The sequence below is a fragment of the Gavialis gangeticus genome, unplaced genomic scaffold (genome assembly GCF_001723915.1).
Source record: "Gavialis gangeticus isolate Ggan-Ray unplaced genomic scaffold, GavGan_comp1, whole genome shotgun sequence".
Taxonomy (NCBI): domain Eukaryota; kingdom Metazoa; phylum Chordata; order Crocodylia; family Gavialidae; genus Gavialis; species Gavialis gangeticus.
In genome coordinates this window covers 28,590,239-28,594,977 of record NW_017729008.1, presented here as the reverse complement: position 1 = coordinate 28,594,977, position 4,739 = coordinate 28,590,239, and the positions used below count along the sequence as shown (strand labels likewise).

General features: G+C 41.4%; 1 long non-coding RNA gene across 1 annotated transcript in view; it reads left to right on the top strand.

Annotated features, from left to right (window-relative positions):
- LOC109292312 overlaps positions 1–4,739 on the top strand; it is an 18,412-nt gene that overhangs the window by 6,548 nt on the left and 7,125 nt on the right. The window contains exon 2 of the long non-coding RNA XR_002096100.1: positions 3,467–3,470. This is a non-coding gene — a long non-coding RNA (uncharacterized LOC109292312). The remainder of the gene's footprint in view (positions 1–3,466; positions 3,471–4,739) is intronic.

Here is a 4,739-nt window from a genome sequence, read left to right as displayed (position 1 = left end):
TCCGTGCTAACTCACACGCCAGCAGACAAGCGCACCTGTTTGCGCAGCCTGTTCACATGGCTCCGGTCGCGTGGCTCCCTGGGGGCCTGGGCGAAGTAGGGGCCTAGGTGGGGCTTGACCTGGCCCAGCTCCACTCAGCTGCCTCCTCCCGCTCACTCAGGGATTAACCCCCTCCCACCATGGGCCTTACTTGCCTCTGGCTGTGCTGGGGGTTGGCAGGGGGCTCCGTTGCTGCTGGGAGGTCTTTGGGGGGCTCGGGGGAGCGGGGGCATAGCGGGCTTTCACACGCGCATCTCTCGCCACTCCAGAGTATAATTGGGGCTTTGATCGTTACAGAGAGTTGTTCTTTCTGTGCATGCACTCTCTCTCAGGAAAGTCAGCACAGAATCTGACCCTGAATATCTTGCTATTAATATAAAGATGAAAATTTCACAGGCATGTGTAGCTTCCAGTTCGGTCAGTGTGAGTGCTGTGCATGATTCAAGGGCTGGGGGATTAGCCGGAGGGTGACTGTACCAGAAAGGACTTTTAAAGACAAATACTGCTTCTTTGAAAGAAGATTTTTCCCCCCCTACAAAGCTCAGGAAGAATGTAAAAACCAACAGGGTATCCACAGCAACTTGCAGCTTTACAAAAGACTCTTTGGGGCATCCTTTATTTTTAATCTTTTTTGTTTTTCCTGCTACCCAGTTTAAATTAGATGGTTATGTCTTTATCTCTCTGTTTTAAAGGCACAGTCAATAACACTCTCCCACAGCTTGTAAATGCAAATTCTTTTACAGTGCAGCTTTGGTTCAAAGTTCTCCCTCAGATTTTAAAGTGAACACTTTGTTTTCCAAAAAGGGATTACTGTGCTTCACATAAAGAAAGCAGTAAGTCTGTTTCTTGAGATCTGGAGCAACTGAAGAAGAAGAAAGGTGGAACTAATCTGCTAAGTGGAGTTCACTTGAAGGTATATAAAACAACAATTCAGCAAAATCATCATTAAAACTTGAGCTCAACTCTAGTTTACCACCTCTAAGAATTGGGAATTTACAAAAACTGCATTCCCTAAAAACATTTATCGCAGTATCAGAATATGGAAAACATTGCATTGCCAGGTACCTTCTTATTCAATTTAGGGACATCCAAGTTGCCAAGTTGTGTGCACAGAAGGGGTGACCTTCCAGGAATATAGGGCCCAAGCCATACAGGCACAATAGTAACTGCTAACTATTTAATATTGCAAAATAGATGCTTATCCTCGGTACCAATTGCCATCAGTTCCCCCTGCTGCCACTGTCACCATTGCTTTCCCTTGAAAGTGGTCCTAGGATAGAATAGCAAAGGTAGATCTTGTGCACCAAGAACAGGAGGCACCAACCTAAGTGAAAGCATCTTCCCCCCCGTCTCCAGCACACAATAGTTAATGCATTCAACAAACTGACTCTTTAAGGAAGACAGAAGCAGTGTTATGTAGGGTCCTGCATACAGCAAAGCAGATTAATTTGTGTGTATGTTTTGAATTTAAAACCCTATATTTTGTCTCCCCATTTGCATGAAATGACTCACTGGACCCTAGATGAAAAACTACATGAAGGGCCATGTGGTTCAGGCCCCCTCCAGTACTGTAACAAAATTCATTCCCTAGTAAACCTAAAGAGAAGCAGATACAATGGCCGTAAAAACAATGGGCCAAGTTCTCCACTGGTGTTAACTAGTAGAGAACTATTAGCTAGAAAGAACAACGTGACTGACTTCAATGTGCGTGAACCCAGTGGAAACATGCCAGTTGATACAAACTGATCATGCACCCACTGTGCTTGGCAAAATACAGCAGCCAGAGTATCTCCTCTAACCCTCCTTTATAAATGTCAGTGCAGTTATGCCACTTAACACCTACCTATTCTGGCCCAGTGGATTGAATTAACAAGTGTAACAAAGATGTATCTGGCTCAATCGTCTTGAAAAGCAATCAGTCACTTGCATAAATTCCCCCGTGTATTAGGTAGGCAACTGTTGATCTTCTGGATAATGGTGTATGCATAAGAGGTCTAGTCAGGTACTTGATGAATCCACTTGTACAGAGTCCTGCAACTATCACACCAAGATCTTTGATGAGTACGCCTAGGCAAGAGTATGGAGCAGTCGAGGCTGCCCAAGACCTACCATCCCCCATTTAAAACCCTGAAACAGAATGCAAAGGCCAAACTGAGTCCAGATGTTCAGTGCCTTCATGATTGTAGCTTCTGGCAGACAGCAACAGATAAGAGCTGCTGCTGACTGCCCAACAACAATGGCAAAATTGAGGGGACATTTCTGGCAGGGTGATGTTTTTAGCTTTTCTCCAACCAAGGAGAATCTACAAGACAATGGACACATATACATGTTCATTAATGCGCAGTAGTTAGTGTGCATTTAGTTTCGTACTTGCTTAATGAAGTACAAACCAAATGCACAGTAACTATAGTTACTGTGCAGTAGCACTGGCACACAGTTTTTTAGTGACACTGTGCAGTAGCCAAATACCACTGCACAGTAGCATATTACCATGTTTTTTGCCCAGCATGCTACTGCAAAGTGTTATTAGGCTACTGGGCATTAAGTGTCTCATGCAGATGTGTCCAATGAGAGCTAGGGTTCTGAAGTAGCCTATACTCACTTGCCTTACTCTGGAGGTTGCAACTCTGGGGTATTTTATAGGAGCTACCCCACCAGAAGTAGCCCCACCATATTACCACCAGACCGTTCAGTTCATATAATTTATGGTCAAACCCAAAACCTATGTAACCCCCACATATGGTCATAAACAATATATACACCCAAATTCATTTTCCTTGTGAAAGGTCAGCATCTGAAAGGACTTCTCTAGCTCCTTAGGATGTCAGTGAAAGATAACATTTCACAACTTATCTCTCACTTTCCACCCTATTTAATTAAAGTGTGCTGCTCGCTTTGATTAAAGCATGTTTCCATCACAATTAAAAACCTTGTTTGATTAAATCATTTTGCCTAGGCAAGCTGCAAATAATAATAATAATAATACATTGAAATATTTTTGGAGGAAGTTTTGCATCTGTTAACAAGCTGTTCACTCAGCTCCTCACAGTAACCCATTGATCACCAAAATGTACCTATCGGAACATATTGCAATCATTAGTGCATTTAGTGCCGTAAGACCCTTTTGAAGTAGATGTTAACTCCATGCACATATTAACTCCACTTTATACATGAGGAACCTATGAGACAGACATGCTGACTTGTGTCTCAACAGCCACCATGGAGTTTAGAGAAGAATTAAGAACAGAATCTAGGTCTCATCAATCCCTGACCTGTTCTTTAACCCCTCAACCATACCTTTTCTATTATTTGCTGGGAAGGAAAAAGCAAGTATTTACCTACTCAAGACAACAACGATCCTTTTCTGGTTGATAAGCACTATGAGTAGGGAGTTCTGAATACTGGAAATCAGGGTCAGCTGGAGAAGGCAGGTAAGGGGGCTTTGATTCCCCTTACTACCTGCATTATGTCTTAAGAGCAGTTGTACTTCCTTAAACCATTTAGGGTAATTTGGGATTTTAGGCTGTAGTTACATGGCCGTGTTACAAACTTTGGTATGAAAATGTTTTACCTTTTCAAATACTCTGGATTATTTTTGTACTAACTCTTATTTTCTAAAATTGCATATAAATGATCATCGATGTTTCTGGACCCAAAACAACTTTGTTTATTGTCAGGATAGAGTGTAGGCTGGAACTTATTTGCTATATTAAATCTAAGTTCTTAGATTTAGGTTTCAGGTCATCTGGAGACTAACACTTTACCTAAGCTAGTCCTATCCTGATGTTTCTAGAGGAAAAGCCACAGTACACAAGAGGGAGAAAAGGACACTTTTATCTGCATGAATCTGAACTGAAGTCTCCAAGGTATGACCCGGGCTAGATAAAATTGGGCCTTTCAGAGATAAAAAATAATGAAGTGCCAGACCAGTGTACCATTCACCTCTCCTGCTTATTGCCTTCTGCTAAATGCCAGATAAAAAAAATCAAGTGATATAGGAAATGGGGGGAGAGGAGGGGGCAGTTATAATTTTCTTCTGATCATTTGAAGTGAAGCAGGGTCCATGATACAAACTTATCAGTTTCTTAGGTATATTACTGTCGACAGCAGGTGGGTTGTTTTGGTGGGGATAATTACCCATGTAGTGTAAATTGTTATAATTAATATTTTCATTTGATATTTAAGGCTGCCAAGTAATCTGATGGAATCTGTAGTTGCTGTTTATGAAATTTTTTTGCAGTATAATTACAACAAGGTTATATTTAGAAAAATGTTCCATAAGAACATATGGGTAAATACTCTCCTTGGCACTGATTTTATCCTGATATCCAAAAGCAGCTGAGCTTCCAACAAGACTCTCAAGTTATAAACAAAGTAACGAAAAGTAAGAAGAATCCTTCAGTCCAGCAGGTAGATGTTTCTTCCACCATTTCTCTTGGGCATCGTCTTAGCCTACGAGCGTCCTTCTGCCTTGTTATGGCAACTTTGATTTTGACTGTTGAGCCTAGACTTCCATTCTTTGACAACCCTGTTTCCTAATTCCATTAGTTTGTGACTGGGGAAACTGATCTGTTTCTAACCTGCAATTTAAAATTTACATTATAAGAATAGTAGAATAGAAAAATATTTATCTGTTGCTTTGTCACAGGTTACTTGTGGGATTTTTGGCGTATCAGATCTAAGCAGCGACAAGATTTCAG